The following is a 17479-nucleotide window of genomic DNA, read 5'->3' as shown; positions in this document are numbered from 1 at the left end:
AAGAAGCCCAGTTAGAAACTGTAATAGAGTCCAAAGTTCATCTCCTTTCTTGAAGGTTTTGTAAACTGACAAACCATCATAGCTTACACAAAAGGAGCAGCAACAGAAGCCATGGTCCTTTTCTGGATAACTAATCCCACCCAGTTTTAAGTCAGTTTGATTTCTTGCAAACAATACAAATAATGCTTGATAGATTCCGAAGCACTTCGAGCCTATTTAGAAATGACCAAACACAGGAAGTCCTTGGCTTATAATTGCAACGGAGCCCAAAGTTTCTGTTGCTAAGTGAGGCATTTGTTAAGTGAGTTTTGCCTGATTTTACAACCTTTCTTGCCACAGTTGATAAGTGAACCACTTCAGGGGTTAAGTTAGTGACGCAGTTGTAAAGTGAATCTGGCTTCCCCATTGACTTTGCTTGTCAGAAGGTCCAAAAAGATGACCATGTAACACCTGGACACTGCAACCGTCATAAATATGAGTCAGTTGCTAACCATTTGAATTTTGATCACGTGACCATGGGGATGCTGCCACGGTCGTAAGTGTGAAAAATGGTTATAAGTCGCCTTTTTTCACTGCCATTGTAACTTCAAACAGTCACTAAATGACCTTTTTGTAGGTTGAGGATTACCTTATTAAATGATGCTGTCACTGCACTGGGTTGTTAAATGTTTGGGGGAGATAATCCAATCTTTCCTTAAACTGACCGCCTAGGAAATTATAGCAAAGGAGAATAAGTTTTCAAGAAACATATTTTTTTGCTGCTAAATAAATACATAACACCATTCAGCCATTGTTCAAAATGCCTGATCATTTATATCAGAGTTTTTCCCACCAATCCTGATTGGGAGCTTTTCCACAAATAAGGACCTAATTGTAATCTTGGGACATGGACATTGGCATGTTGGAAAAGGATACTTTTCTTGTGCCCATATTATGGATGTTGTTCACATTTATTTTCTATAGTATTGAACCAAAAACAAAACTGCAGAAGAATCTCAAGCAAAGGCATTTCATCCTCTGCTTCTTATGACATATTAACTGTATATCCAGTAGTCAAATCATAGGTAGTCCTTGACTTACGACCTCAATTAAGCCCAAAATTTCTATTGCAAACGAGACATTAATTAAGTGAGTTTTGCCCCATTTTACGACCTTTCTTGCCACGGTTGTTAAGGGAATTACTGCAGTTGTTAAGTGAGTAACACGGTTGTTAAGTGAATCTGGCTTGTCAGAAGCCAGAAAAATGGTGATAAGAATCAATATAGTAGCTGTTTAATAGGCAATGTTTTGTCAGGTTAAAAATAAAACACTGGTCTTGCCTTTTCCAACAAAAAAGTTTTTGTTCCACCAGGAAATGGGAAAAAGTAGGATGGGAATGCAGTTCTTTCCAGACTCAGGACTCCAACGGACTAATGTGTAATGCTATTAGTCACTCATAGAGGGTGAGTACAAGAACATTGTGCAATGTGATTTGTCACTCAAGTAGGGTGCATAAAACATTTCAGCGAAATCCCAGATCCACCCACAATTAATAAATGTGGCAAGATTGCGCTGATAATAAGGATTCTATATATCTGCTTTCTAAAAGAGGCTGAAGTACAATTCTCAGAAAACCCAAGCACTTTATGTCAATCTCCTGCTTGAATATCGAAATAAAGTCCAGGATCTCTTTCATTTCTGCAATTCTTACTGGTTTATTGAATACATGACATGGTATAGGCCAGGGGTAGGCAACCTTGGCTCTTTTATGACTCGTGGACTTCAGCATGGCTGGCTCAGGAATTCTGGGAGTTGAAGTCCACGTCATAAAAGGGCCACGTTTTAAGACCCTTGTGCTAGAGCAGGGGTAGGCAACCTTGGCTCTTTTATGACTCGTGGACTTCAACTCCCAGAATTCCTGAGCCAGCATGGCTCAGCATGGAAACCTCTTTTTCCCCTCAGCATGGCTGGCTCAGGAATTCTGGGAGTTGAAGTCCATGAATCATAAAAGAGCCAAGGTTGCCTACCCCAGGTATAGGCGAAAGGAAAACTAATTTTAAAATCCCAAGATTTCTAACCAAAGCATACAGTATAACAATGACATTCCCAGCCAAACCTCCCAGATATCCATGTAGTTCATGTAAATACATTCTTGTTCTTTTGTGAACCGTCTGCTATCTTCTTCACTGCAGTTAGAATGTCCTTGAAAAGTTTCCATACATCTTTTTCTGAACAAAGTCGGCAGAACTGGAGAGGTTTCATTTCTCTAATTAACCCCTTCGAAGCCTCGTCTCCTTTCCTCCTCTTCCCCCCCCCCCCACTCTAATGACATGGTGAAAACAACAAGACACGTAGCTGCCAGGTTTTCACTCTTGACACTTTAATTCCATTGGTAGAGAGATCTGGATTTCTGAAGATGAACAGCAACTATGCTTCTGCAAGACAAATTTTTACATATTAGGAAGTGAAGATTAATAGTCCTTTGAATCCAGTACAATCATTTGTTTAGGGACTGTTAAAAGTTACAACAGCACTCGAAAAAGTGACCTACAGCCACGTGACTTACAACCATCACAGCATCCCTACAATCATGTGTTCAAATTTTGGGCACCAGCATGTATTTATGACCCCTGCAGCATACCATAGTCACATGATGTGATCACCACTGGAGACCTTCCCAATTGGCTTCCAACAATCATGTGGTTGTTAAGCAGACCTGGGGGAAGCCAGGTCTGCTTAAGAACCACATGACTGACTTAACTGCAGTGATTCACTTAACAATCATGGCATAAGAGGCTCTAAAAGTGGGCATGACTAAGCCTTGCCCAGGGTTTGGATCACATCACGCAGGTAAACTGGGATGGTTAAAACTTAGTGCCTGCATTCACACGAAACTCTAAGGGTGATTTTAACTTTAGATTGTTTCTGGGAGCTTGGCTTGTTGTGCAAACCCAGACAGTTCAGTTAGATGGTTTCAGGTGACGTGGAGACCTCAGAAATAATTTAATTCAGCAACCAGATTCAACATGTCATGTGAGCAAAGTCTTCAAGTGTTTTTTTTTTTTTTTTAAGTTGGCATCTGAAGTCTCAAAGGTGCTTTTCAAAAGGCATGGGGGTTTTTTTCCCCTTGGAAATATTTTGCTTCTCATCCAAGAAGCTTTTTGGATAAAAAGCAAAACATTTTCAAGGGGAAAAAACCCCAAGGAAGTCCTATTGCCTTTTGAAAAGCATCTTTGGGATAAGCATGCCCTGGATCAGTGGTTCTTAACCTGGGCGATATTGCCCCCCTGGGGGCGATTTTGTTTTTCAGGGGGGCGATGGAATGAAAAGGGGTGACGCAGGGGCAAAGGAACGAAAAAGGGATGATATGGGGCGATGGAGCGAGAGGTTTTGGGGACACTTTTGAGACTTTTTCGTGCAGTGAATCACTGTATATCTATCGTACAAAAACATCAGATCGCTCGCTATCTGCGGATTGAATGGTGTTTTCAAATGTTCCTCCAGCTAGCTTCAGTACAGAACGCCGTACATATGTGAAGACGCATCGCTTATCTTCATGCGTGTTGCGCAGCAGCGTCTACCCATACAGTGGCGCGCCATTGGCCAGAATATGGGAGATATGGGGAAAAGACTGGAAATAAATTATTTGCATCGATATGTCCTGACGACAATTTTAAAGAAAACAAAAAAAGGGTTTGCATAAATTGAAGAATTATTTCCTATGTTGTGATTGAGAGGTTATGTTGGGGGAAGGGGGGTGATGACAACTTCCTCATTGGCTCAAGGGGGCGATTCATTCAAAAAGATTAAGAATCTCCATAGACCTCTGGCATCTGAAGGAGAATCTCTTGAGCAGGTTCTACCTTGTTCACAAGCAACACACTCTCGCCATTTTTTTTTTTCAGCGTCCAGCAAATAAGAAGCTATGCTTCTATCAGTTTGGCTGCTAATAGGTGACCAGCTTTAATTTTGGATCTTTTCCAGCATAATTTGGGCCTGAATCCTCTGCGCACAAAATAGGTCCTCTGTTCTTAAGCTACATAGCTCCAAAATTCAGAAAAGAATAATAAAAAAGAATCAATTAAACTGGCACCAATTGGCATTATGTTGGCATGGATTTCAATCCCCCTAATGCTGATTGTCTATTGCTTGGGTTGAGCAGATTGAAGCATTATACAGGTGTCCTTTTCTTTCTTTTTTTTTAATCCTGCATATGCGCACAGCAGAGTTGCAAGCCCCTCTCCAGAATAATACAATTGCCCAATAGCTGATCACTATTAATCATTCCTTTAAGCGCTTAACAAAAGGTGTTTGACATCTGACCTTTTAACCTTTGGGAGGAACATTTTGCATTCTCTCAGCATTAACCTCGTTGATCTTCTGATCTTCGGGCATCACACACATCCTTGTGACTTTCCCCTCTGGCTTTCCGGGGAGTTTGGCAGGGGGGCATTATTTATGCCACTGTTGCATATGCAGGACCATCCCAGGTATCCAGAGAGTGGAGGGTGACAGAAACTCTCCTGGAAAAATGCAAGGCCAAAGTTCAGCTAGAGGGCAATGTTTCCACAGGTCAGCCCTGTGATTGTCTTAGCTCTCAGCCCAAATGGGGAATCCTTCTAGACAAGGCCTCTTCCAAACAGATTATTCCAATAGTAGTACATAAAATTCACTGTTTAGAAGTTCAGGAAGCAGATCTAGTGCTCGTGGATGTATGTTTATGTTTATGTTTATTATTTTTATTGTGTGTGGTGAACACACACAATATCCCTTCTCCTGTTTTCTCCACCACTACAGCAACTCTTTCAAGTGAGTTGGACTGAGTTTGAGCGACTGGTCCAAAGTCACCCAGCTGGCTTTCATGCCTAAGGCGGGACTAGAACTCATAGTCTCCTGATGATTGGCCCAAAGTCACCAAGCTGACTTTCATGCCTAAGGCGGGACTAGAACTCACAATCTCCTAGCTTCTAATCTACTGCCTTAACCAATAGGTTTAGATGACTCTGAAGTAGGCCTCCTACATCAGAATCCAAATTTGGAAGTGCCATTGGTCAAGAATTCTTCCAGAAGAGGGCAAATACCTTGGGAGGTTCTCTACAGATGCTACACCCACATTGATTGCAGCCTTTTCTACATGATGTTGGTACCAGGAATGTGGACAGTCTTGATTCTGATGTGCTTCTGCTCTTCAAGCAGTCAGTGATCCAGAACCTTCCAAGAAATGATCACTTAATTGTACAGAGGTGTTGTACCTCTGAAAGATTTCTCCACTATGGTGGGGAACTAGTTCTGCCTCATGCTGACTCATAGCAATGGCATTTTTATATCTGGCCAATTATTTTTCTCCTTTCAAATTCCACTTTTGGGTTTTACTGTTTTCCTTCCTGTTAAGAGGCTGAACAAGTCCCAGACAGGACTTCTCTGCAATCTTGCTAAACTTGAAAAATCTGAGTCACAACTGTGTCTTTCAAAAGGCCTCCACAGTTTAATCTCAGGAGCAAATAAGGACACATATGTAAGTGCCATTTCTGTATTGTGGTCAGAATTCCAAATATGTTTGGGAGAAGGTTGAAGAAGAAACATTCAACTCACGCTAATTGCAACTGATTAAATAATAGAGAGCACCAGCAGATCCCTTAAAAATTGAGTGCCTTAATTGTGCACTTGTTTTTCACTCATTAACTGGTTACCCATTTTTAACAGACCTTTCACGCTGCTAAATAGGGACACGTACACAACTAGACATGTCCTCAGGTTACAACTATTTGTTTCATACCCATTCAAAGTTACAACGGCACTGAAAAAAGCGGTTTATGACCATTTTCACCCTTACAGCTGTTGCAGCACCTCCCAGGTCATGTGATCAAAATTCAGATGCCTGACAACTGGTTCATATTTATGACAGTTGCAGCGTCCTAGAGTCCCATGATCGTCTTTTGAGATCTTCTGGCAAGCAACGTCAACGGGGAATCCAGATTCATTTAACAACCATGTTGCTAACCAAACAACTGCAGTAATTCACTGAACAAGCATAGCAGGAAAGGTATTAAAGTGAGGCAAAACTCAGTTAACAACTGTCTTGCTTAGCAACGGAAATGTGTTCAATTCTGGCTGTACATTGAAGACCACCTAATGGTGGGATTCAGCTGGTTCACACCAGTTCAGGAGAACCGGTAGCTAATTTTTTGTTGCCCAGGCCCAGAACAGACTTCCGAAAGCGGCATCCACACAGAGAACCAGTTGTTCACATATTTGAATCCCATCACCGGGACCACCTGTATATAGGAGGCAAGTGGATTCTGATCACCAGTGTCTATTGAAGTCATGTAAAGATGCCTACAAATAATATATATAATAGAAATAGAAATAGAAATAGATTTTTTTATTGGCCAAGTATAATTAGACACACAAGGAAATTGTCTCTAGTGCATAAGCTCTCAGTGTGCATACAAACATATAGTGTACATACAAACGTATAATATACATACAAACATAAACTCTCAGTGTACATACATAAGCTCTCAGTGCAGTGGTGGGATTCAGCTGGTTTGCACCAGTTCGGCAGAACCGATAACTAATTTTTTGTTGCCCAGGCCCAGAATGGACCTCTGGAAGCGGCATCCACAAAGAGAACCGGTTGTTCACATATTTGAATCCCACCACTGTCTCAGTGTATATTCAAACAACAAAGTGATAAATCATAGATCATAAGATACAAACAACAAAGTGATAAATCATAAGATACCAATAGGAAAAGATAACAGGGAAGATGAGAAGAATAAAAGCAACATAATGTCAGATTTTAAGGTTAACTCTTGAGATAACCTTTTTTTTTTTTTTCCAATGCAGGATCATTAAGCTAGAAATTTTGTCCCTCGCCAAAATATTTGGAAAGAACTGAAGACTGGGACATGGCAGGGTGTTAGAGTTGGTGCACTTAATTGTCTTTCAAAAAAAGTACTAATTGACAAATAAGAGGTGACGAATCTGGTAGTCCCTGATTAAAAGTGAAAGCAAATATTTTGAGTGTAAAATTCTCACTCTGCCTTGCAGACAGCAACTTTGCCCTTCCTTCAAAACAGATGAGTTATTTTCTTCCAGATTCCCATTAACTTGCAAGGAGGCTGCTGAAGGCCAGACTCCAATGGTGCTTTGTCAATTAAGAATTGAGGAGCTCTTTCCTGTCCAAAATAATTAAGTACAGTTTGAGGTACAGCAAAGCAGATATGGGGCAGCTGCTTGTGTGCAAATTGTGCCAGAGGAAATAATAGGGAAGACACAATTAGGAACAAAGCAAGAGATTAAATCAGCCAACTTTACTTTGCAGGAAATAAACGAATCTCGGTTTCATCACCCTTTCTCGGTCTATCAGCACTACTTAACATCAAGCTAAACTTTGTCCATAGGACTGAAATTCTTCCGTGACTGCATGGATTCCTCTTTATTGTTTCGTTTTGTTTAATTGTGTACCAAGTCTTTAGGGCGACAATCTTTCCCCGGATAGCTCGCGACAATTTTAAAACAAAAACACAAGTTTAAATACATTGAAATCACAATAGCAAAAGCTAATGGATTTGCTCATATTTAAAAAATACATATGATAAAATGTGGAATCGAGAGAGAGAAAGCTTCAAAGCACACTTGAGGGGGAAGATTAAGGTTAAGAAAATTCTTCCGCAGTGGGGCCATTCTTTTAAAAATGGCCCCACTTTATTCTTCTCATCTTTGGGGTGATCCAGAAATCAGATAGACCCTGAATCCATTTCAGGACATGGCAGGATTAAAAGCACTTTAGACAGAGTTCTATAAGATCAGATATCCACATTATTGGCTATATGGTTGTATATCTTTCATCGGTGGAATAAACAACTTAGTTGAGCCCTGATAAATTTATATTTATTTATTAAATTTATATGCTGCCCATATCACTATCTGAGGTGATTCTGCCCTTCCCGTCTCTTCCTTTTCCTTCCCTCCCTCTCCCTCTCCCTCTCCTTTCCCCCCTCCTCCTTCTCCTCCATATTAAAATTAGGAATGGTGTTATGAAAGAATCATGATACTGTATATGGCAGGGGTAGGCAACCTTGGCTTTTTTATGACTCGTGGACTTCAACTCCCAGAATTCCTGAGCCAGCATGGCTCAGCTTGGAAATCTCTCCCTTTCCGCTCAACATGGCTGGCTCAGGAATTCTGGGAGTTGAAGTCCATGAGTCATGAAAGAGCCAAGGTTACCTACCCCTGATATATGGGAAAGACCTTGGGAGATGGAGCAAAGGGAAGCTGCCTATGGAATGGACAGATAAGAGACAACATAGTCTGCAGCAGGATAGTCAGTGGTGGGATTCAGCCAGTTTGCACCTCTTCGGCAGAACTGGTAGCTAATTTGTTGTTTCCCAGGCCCAGAATGGACTTCCGGAAGCAGCATCCACACAGAGAACCGGTTGTTCACATATTTGAATCCCACCACTGAGCATAGTGCATGGGACAACAAGGCTCAGGAAGGACCCTCCCTAGTTCCTCAGGCTAAAAAGAGGACAGAGGGACAATTGTACTTTCAGACTTGCAAGATTCTGTAAATGTAGCTTTATAATGAAGTAAAAATAGCTTATTGGGTCAGGATAGAAACCAACAAGAAACTTTGTCCTTGGCCCTGCAGATGAAAGTAGAAACCATGGAACAACCTGTTTCTCTGTTGTTTTAATTGTCATAGCATCTGATCAGCCATGCTATTAAAAACAGGGGGGATTGCATTCAAAAGGGAAAATGAATGGATCTGTAGGTGCAAATATGTGGGAAAGAATGAGAGAGAAGAATGAAGAACGGTTGCAGGAATTGGGAATGTCTAGTCTAGTGAAAAGAAGAAGTAGGGGTGACATAATAGCATTGTTCCAATATTTGAGGGAATGCCACAAAGAAGAGGGGGGGTCAACATATTTTCCAAAGCACCAGAAGGCAAGACAAGAAGCAATGGATGGAAACTAATCAAGGAGAGAAGCAACTTAGAACTAAGGAGAAATTTCCTGACAATGAGAACAATTAACCAGTGGAACGACTTGCTCCAGAAGTTGTGGATGCTCCAACACTGGAAGTTTTTAAGAAGAGACTGGACAGCCATGGTATAGAGCAGGGGTAGGCAACCTTGGCTCTTTTATGACTTGTGGACTTCAACTCCCAGAATTCCTCAGCCAGCATGGCTCAGCTTGGAAACCTCTTCCTTTTCCCTCAGCATGGCTGGCTCAGGAATTCTGGGAGTTGAAGTCCACGAGTCATAAAAGAGCCAAGGTTGCCTACCCCTGGTAGAGCCTCCTGTTTGTGCATGGGGTTAGACTAGCAGAACTTCAAGGTCCCTTCCAACTCTGTTATTCTGTTCTGTTCTGTGCTAAAAGGCATCAGGATTACTGAAAAGAGAATTGTCCCCAAAAAGACAGGGGGGGGGCACTAGGAAAAGCTTTGTGGCACTCTGGAGAGGTGGTGGGAAAGCAAGAAGGGAGCCAATGAGGTTGGCCTTCCCTGAATGGATGGGAAGGGCAGGAAGCAGAATAACAACCAATCAGCTCAAGCAATAACTCTAATTGGAAAGAGCACAGTCCAATCCCATCTCAAGACCATTGCAAGCCATACTGAAATTTTTGAAGTTGATTTTAAAGAGCAGCCAGGAGAAGTACAGGAGGCAAGCAGTTTAGGCAGCAGTACAGAACTGCACTCTGTTCAAGACTTCAGAAAATTCGTGTCTGCCTTTTATTTACCCTCTGGCCATGGTTCACTCTGTCTTGTTTGCTTTGATATATTTTTATTAACAAGGGTTAGGTTACTTGGCATTATGTGCTTGGCTTAAACTTGTAAAAGGACCCAAAACAGGTTGGTTTCCTTTTCGAATTGTATTTACACATTTCACTCTCTGTGGTCCTTTCCTTGCCATTCCTTCTCAGCACCAAAGACAATTATTAAATTAATCCCCAATTTATATTTAAGTAGATTTGGAAATTCCTACCCAGAATTCCTACCCAGAAGGGCATTTATGGTAATGTTGTTTAATCAAAGCCCACTTTGAAGAGGGAAGGTGAGAAATGCAACAACTTGGTTGATGGCTGTTGAAATCCTTGCAGGAATTTGCCAACGAATCACTACTGTTTTGCGAGTTAGGTTACACAAAGGTGGCTGTGCATTGGCTTTGTGAGAGGTACGTAAAGGGATTTGTTGTTGTTGTTGTCGTCCTGGAAAATTCATTGTTTGATTGAAATAAAAGACCACAATTTTCACATTTTCCAGTACGGTGACTTGACTCCTCCTCTTGTCTCTGAATTGGCATGGACCTCATGGACCTTTCATTAAGTGAAAGAATATCTTGGAATATTAGTTAGAACACCTTGGAAAACAAACACCAGGCACTATAATTGAAGGTCTTGGGAACAAGGCTTTAATTTCTCGAAGGAGAGCTATCACAGAACTGTACACACAGGAACATACACAGTGTCCCCTGAATTTCCTGGACAACCGGAAAATTCCTGTATAAGGGCTTTATTGTTGTTGATGATGATAATATTGTATCATTATTATGCAACATTACAGCATCATTTTTCTACTTCTCATTACAGGGGATCACAGATGTTCTTCTAGTGGGGATTAGCTGACACATGTTCATCTCTATTCCTATTACACTTTACCAGAGACAGTGTAAAGATAAAAGTTTCCCTGTCCAGTTGTGTCTGACCTAGGGCACAGTGCTCCACTACCTTTCTTGGTTGAGGGAGCCAGCTTTGTCCAAAGACATTTTCCAAGGTCATGTGGCCAGCATGGCTATATGCCAAAGGCGAATGGAATGCTACTACCTTTCCACCAAAGTGATACCTATTAATCTACTCATATTTGCATGCTTTCAAACTGCCAGGTGGGCAGGAGCTGGGTCAAGAACAGAAGCTCACCCCATCGCATAGCGCTCGGCTCTCGAACCCAAGTAGTCAGCTTTCCAACTGTCAAGCTCAGTGTCTTTAACCACTAACCCTAGAGACCATGTAAGTTATGATAATTTCTTCTTTCGAGCTTTGACTCTTTTTCCTCTAGCCCACCCACCTCTGCACACATCACCATCCCTGCCACCACTTAAAGCAGACATGTCAAACACAAGGCCCGGGGGCCGGATGCAGCCCGCGAAGTGGTTTCATGTGGCCCATGAAGCCATCCTGGAAACACTGAGGGAATGGCCCCCGCTGCCTTGGCCCTGGCCCAAGCCAATCGGGAGCCAATGTACAATTTTGTGGTGGCCATCTATGTTGACACATATTCAGTCTTAGCTCCACAAGGTCATCTGTAAATGGCTTGGTGCCGCAGGTGCTCGAGGGCCAGGCTGGGCATTTGACCTCTGCTGCTCAGGGCTCCGGGCAGCCCGTGCCACCATCCAGCCCTCCACGCATGGCCTGAGAGGAACTGTGAGGCTCCTCCAGTGGACCATGCCTTGGCACTTGCCCTGGTCCCAGCCCCTTCTGCCAGAGACCCTCAGATCTGTCCCATTCCTGCCCAGGCCCCCACAGGCACCCTTGACGCGAACGATGTAGAGCTGGCCACGCCCACCCAGTAGGCCACACCCACTCCATCCACACCCACCCAGTAGGCCACACTCACCCTGGCCACACCCACCCGGCCCACTGAGGGCAGCCGCAATGCTGATGTGGCCCTCAATGAAATTGAGTTTGACACCCCTGACTTAAAGGGAAAAGAGAAATTTTGAAAGCAGCCTTACCTGCTCAGCCTGCCCCATTTTGTTGATGTTACCAAGGAGGAAGAGCGATATTTGACAGAAGCCTGGCCAAGCAGATCCTTTACATAGCTGTGAATACAATCTGACAAGTAAATCAAGCAGAAGGGGACCATAATTGCAGTGAATGCATTCCTTTATTTGTTAATTCATATATACAATATTATAACAAATGAATATTGTGTGAAAGGCTGCAGAAGAGACACGGCCTGTCAGTTCTGGCAGAGCTCAAGAGACAGAGCTCAAGTGAAGTGTTAGTGCTGCTTTATAAAACTGCTTTATAAGACCACACCTGGAATACTGCATCCAGTTTTGGTCACCACATTACAAAAAAGATGTCGAGACTTTGGAAAAAGTGCAGAAAAGAGCAACTAGGAGGATTAAAGGCCTGGAGTCTAAAGAATGGTGGCACGAATTGGGTATGGCTACTCTAGAGAAAAGAACGACTAGGGCTGGCATGATAGCAGTATTTGAGGGGCTGCCACAAAGAAGAGGGGTTCAACTTATTATCCAAAGCTTCAGAAGACAAGATAAGAAACAATGGATGGAAACTAATCAAGGAGAGAAGCAACATGGAATTAAGGAGAAACTTCCCAACAATGAGAACAATTAATCAGTGGAACAGCTTGCCTTCAGAAATTGTGGGTGCTCCAACACCGGAGGTTTTTAAGGAGAGACTGGACAGCCACTTGTCTCAAATGGTATAGTTCTATGGCTTGAGCAGGGGCTTGGACTAAAACAGTGGTTCTCAACCTGTGGGTCGGGACCCCATTTGAGGTCGAACAACCATTTCACAGGGGTCGCCAAACAACGCAGTCCGCCATTTCCCCCCCCTTTTCCTTAGCTGTGCTACTCCCTCTTATTCTATTGGCTTTTGAATGCCAATAGAATAGACTCTCTTGAATAGAGTCTTATTCTATTGGCTTTCAAAAGCCAATAGGAATTGTTCAGGCTGTCTCTGCCCTGCTGAGCCCACCAAAAGTCCCATTCTGCAAACGGTGCTGCATCAGTTGAGTAGTCCTCAACTTACGACCGGTTGGGGGGGGGGGTCACGGCATTAAAAAGGTTGAGAACCACTGGACTAAAAGAACTCCAAAGTCCCTTCCAGCTCCATTCTGATTGACTAAACGGCACAACTCTAACATCTTATACCAAGAGGATGTGGACCACGTGCTTCTATTTGGCTCTCTTGGTCTGCTTATTGTAGAATTGAAGCCATGTGTCACAAAACCAACATTGGTCAAAGATATTGAGAATGCTCCTTTGGGAAAAGAGCCCCCCCATTTTGAGTCCAGCTCTACCTATCTGTTGATTCTGAGATCCTAGTTCCATCCATGCAATTCTTAATCATGCTTGGGTCTTGTGCTTCTTGACCAAGAATATTTTGGTTCTAAGTTAGACAAGCCTTGAAGTTCCTCCAGAACTTTCAATGGAGGTACATTGGAACAGCAAAGAAGGTCACCCGTAAAATGATTCTAACCAATTGCCTTATGAGAAAGCTCGGGATTCTAGTTTTTAGTTGAAAACCGGAAAAGATTCACAGCTTAACTAATGGTGTGCATACCTATTTTAATATGTTTTCACTTATTTCTTGGGCATTAAGGTTGGGGGGGACAATGTCTCCTTAAAGAAAGTTGCTTTGGGGCCTCTGGGTGCCTGCTAACCAGCAGTATAAGTATCCCCAGATTTACCAAAGTGGGTCAAATTTGGTTGTAGGAAAAGACAGCAAAAGATACAGTAAGGTGTATCTGAAAATAAGTCAGATTCAGCCTGGAGCTCTGCAGAAAATAATTTCATTTAAAAAAACAACAACCCTCCAGTGTAGCCCTATGGAAAAGGAGGCGGAGCAGCTGTTCAAAAGGTTGCTGACTCCTCTGTTCTAAGCCTTCCCAGTCAAGGGATGCAGAACAGAGCTATCATTAAGGAGTCAGAAAACGAATTTCACAGCCGTGCTCTGTATGCATTCCCTATCTTGATTTTTTTGTTTGGCTTTGTTTTTGGGTTAATTTAACATCATGGGCCTCTTCAATCAAGGCGATTGATGGCAGACTATATCCATTGAAATTCAAATCCTTGGAATGAGAGTTGAGAAAGGATGAATGGTTTCGGGCTGATTAATTATTCTCTCTCTTTTTAAAGGTTCTTGCAGCAATATTGCCCCTCGTTGCTTGAAGCTCAAGTTAATACAGCAGTGAGATTCAATGAAATTAACATATTCTTGATGTCTCATTTTTAACTTCCCAGCAACTCAGTGGAATGATGTGGGTTGGAAACTGGCTAAGCAAAATGGCAACGGAAAAACATGATGAAGACTCAAGAGTTACACCTGGAGGTAAGAGGGGTGGCCTATAAATTTTAAAAACAAACCAATAAAAATAAGACTGGAGATCTACCATCTCTCATTTCTCTTGGCTGTTTGGACTAATTTTCACCATACTGATATATCTATGGAGATTCTCAGTCATCCAGGTCATAGTTATCCCAAAGGTATTTTTTTCACTTCGTTGTTTTTCCTTGAAGACATTTTGTTTCTCATCTGAGAAGCTTCCTCAAGCAGTGAAACATCATCAAAGAAAAACAAGAAACTCCAGTTGCCTCATGAAAAAGCACCTTTGCGACACCACATTGATCATTTTCACCACACTGATCCAACAAGAATATTTTTTGGCTGATCTCCATGGTGGAATATCGGCACCAACAGAAACAGAGGCCTACTTTGTCCGGCTACTTCAAGCCAGAGGAATGTTTACAAAAAGAGAGAAACGGTTGCAATCACACAATACACAACCCACTTACTTACTTAATTGGCCCATTTTCTGGATACAATAGTTTTTGATTTAAGGACCTTTCATCTAGTGATTGTTCAACATTACGATGGCACTGAAAAAAGTGACTTACAACAGGCACAGGTAGCCCTCGACTTATGACCACAATTGAGGCAAAAAATTTCTGTTGCTAAGTGAGACATTTGTTAAGTGAGTTTTGCTCCCCATTTTACGATCTTTCTTGCCACAGTTGTTAAGTGAATCACTGCTGTTGTCAAGTTAGTGGGCATGGTTGTTAAGTGAAGCTGGCTCCCCCACTGATTTTGCTCGTCAGAAGATCGCAAAAGGGGATCACACGGCCCTCGGACACTGCAACCGTCATAAATCTGAACCAATTGCCAAGCTCTGAATTTTGATCAGGTGACCATGGGGATGCTGGAATGGTCGTAAGTGTGGAAAACGGTCATAAGTCACTTTTTTCAGTGCTGTTGTAAATTTGAATGGTCACTAAACAAACTGTTGTAAATCGAGGACTACCTGTATTTGCACTGTCATAGCAATACATACCTCCTGTATTTGCACAGTCACACGTGATCAAAATTCTGGCGTGTAGCAACTGGCAGGTATTTACAAACGGTTGCAGTGTCCTGGGTTCGTGTCATTGCCATTTTCAACCTTCCCAGCCAATTTCTGGCAACCAAGGTCAATGGGAGAAGCTGGATTTGTTTAACAACTGCTTGATTTACTTAACAAGTGCAGTGATTTGCTTAACAACTGCAGCAAAAACGGTCATAAAACTGGATGTGGCTCACTTAACAACGGCGAAGTTGTTGAAATTCTGATCCCAACCCCGGTTGTAAGTTGCGCACTACCTGTACATACCACAAGACAAATTAATTGAAAGGATTAGGCCCTCACAGCATGCTAACACCAAGCCAAGATTAAAATTAAGCTTAGCATATTGTGTGCATGTAATCATGGGTTTTTTTTAATTGCCCTGACTAGCTGTACTACACGAACCCAATGTTAATTAGCACATCACTGTCTAATAATAATAGCTCTGCAGACAGTTTATGCAGATATTTTGTTAACAGTCAGACGTGTCTGCAGGGTGTGGTCAAAATGTCAAGATGGCAGCTGTGTTGGTGCACTCAAAACTCCACCCATGTTTTATGTGCTAACTGGTTCTGTACTCTTTTTTCTTTAGAAGTTCAGAATAACAAAGTTGGAAGGGACCTTGGAGGCCTTCTAGTCCAGCCCCCTGCTCAGGCATTTCAGACAAATGGTTGCCCAATCTCTTCTTAAAATTCATTGTCATGTTAGACAAGATCTACCTTTCTGCCTTCATTTGCAGTTAAGGAAAGGCAAACAGGATGAACGAGAGATTGCTAACATAAAGTTGGTTTGGTACACAAACATTTTTCTTCTCCAGACTGCAGTTTATCTGAAACTGCAGAAAAACTAAGGGATTTTTTTCCCCCTTAAATCATCAAAGTTACTAAGACACACAGCTGCAATTCCTTTTTTCATAGGTCTTGGCATCACCTTTACACCTTGTCCAGAATGTCTTTTAATTCCAAAAATGTTGACAGGATAGGGAAATAAGTGGACGTAACAGTAAAAATCTATGGAGATTCTCAGTCATCTGGTTAAAAGTTGCTGATGGTTGAGAAGAAAAATATTAAGTGGATTTATGGCTTTCGTTGATGCCTTTTACTACAACCAAATTATCACATGATGTCCAATTTGAAAATCAGCACACCGATCAAGGAGTCACGAAGGTAATCCTCATTGTCTGAGTTAGGAATGTTCTGTTTTCCCTTTATAATTCAAGCAATAGCTTTGAAGGACAGGTGAGGAATCTAACCAGGCTATTTTTTTTTCTAATATAAAAGTGAATCAATATTGTTAATACTGCAATTTTCATCCAACAACAAGAATCAAATTGGAAAGCCAGTTTGGACTAGAGCAGGGGTGTCAAACTGCTGGCCCGCAGGCTGGTTTCATCATACTGGAGCCGTGCCCACCTCATTGCCGGCAATGGCGAAAAAGCTCTGATACGTTGCGCGACATCACATGACGTCACGAGTTTGACATGTCTGGACTAGAGGTTAAGGCATCAGGCTAGAAAGCTGGAGTCTGTGAGTTCAAGTCCTGCTTTAGCCATTAAAACCAGCTGAGTGACTTTGGGCCAGTACCTCTCTAATCAACCCACCCCACCCCACAGGGTTGTGGCTGTGGAGAAAATAGGAGGAGGAAGATGTGTTAGATAGGTTTGCCACCTTGGGTCATCTGTGAAAATAATAAAGGCAGGATACAAATAAATAGTTCACTTACCACTTAACCACTGTCTGCATGTAGCATGGGATCACTCACTCAGTTTCCTTGTCAGATCGGGGGCTGAACCATGGTTAGATGTTCTAGGCTCCCTTTTAATTTCTTGAGTGTTGAATGCCTAACAATTTACACCTTGCCGCTTGCTTGGTTCTGCTCCCAACCTCATTTCACCAGGATGTTTCCCTTCAGACGCTGATCGAGCAAAAGCAAACTCAATAATTATATAGCACTGCCAGCAAGGAGTCAATATTATTTTTTCCCTCTTCCTTGCCTGAGGGCTACAACACATTTGCACCATAGGGAAGGCTTTCCTTTGCACCTCCAAACTGTAATGCAAACTCTTCTTTTATTCATAACAGCTCGGTCTCCAGCTGAGATAGGCACTTTCCTATTACCCCAGATGACAGATTTCTGTGTTCTTTCCAAGCACAGGGGGTTTAATAAACATATCTGGCAATCTCTCAGTAGCCAGAGGGCTTGGGATGACACCATGTGTGTGCAAACAATGTGTTCTGACTGCTAGGGAAACAAGTTTACTCAATTATTCAATTAATAGATTACAGTCAAGATTTTTGTTATCCTACAAGGAAAGATGGCAGAAGAACGTAGAGAATTAGGGTAGGCCAAGGGATTAGTAGCAGGCAGT

The 17479-nt window shown here is 42.2% G+C and overlaps 1 long non-coding RNA gene across 4 annotated transcripts; it reads right to left on the bottom strand.

Moving 5' to 3' along the window:
- Positions 1 to 2294: 2294 nt before the first annotated feature.
- Positions 2295 to 17009, bottom strand: LOC120298297. 4 transcript variants are annotated; one of them, XR_005554036.1, is made up of 4 exons: positions 16834 to 17009; positions 11717 to 11816; positions 4303 to 4502; positions 2295 to 2414 (listed from the first exon to the last, which is right to left on the bottom strand). It is a non-coding gene; the product is annotated as an uncharacterized LOC120298297 (long non-coding RNA). The 4 variants fall into 4 exon arrangements; XR_005554035.1 differs by having other exon boundaries at positions 11717 to 11803; XR_005554034.1 differs by lacking the exons at positions 2295 to 2414; positions 4303 to 4502 and adding an exon at positions 9178 to 10301.
- Between the last annotated feature and the right edge of the window lie 470 nt (positions 17010 to 17479).

This window comes from Crotalus tigris, unplaced genomic scaffold (assembly GCF_016545835.1).
Source record: "Crotalus tigris isolate CLP2741 ecotype Arizona unplaced genomic scaffold, ASM1654583v1 scf7180000023829.5930981, whole genome shotgun sequence".
Classification (NCBI taxonomy): domain Eukaryota; kingdom Metazoa; phylum Chordata; class Lepidosauria; order Squamata; family Viperidae; genus Crotalus; species Crotalus tigris.
Note: the sequence above shows the minus strand (reverse complement) of the source record. Positions and strands in the feature narration are given on the sequence as shown.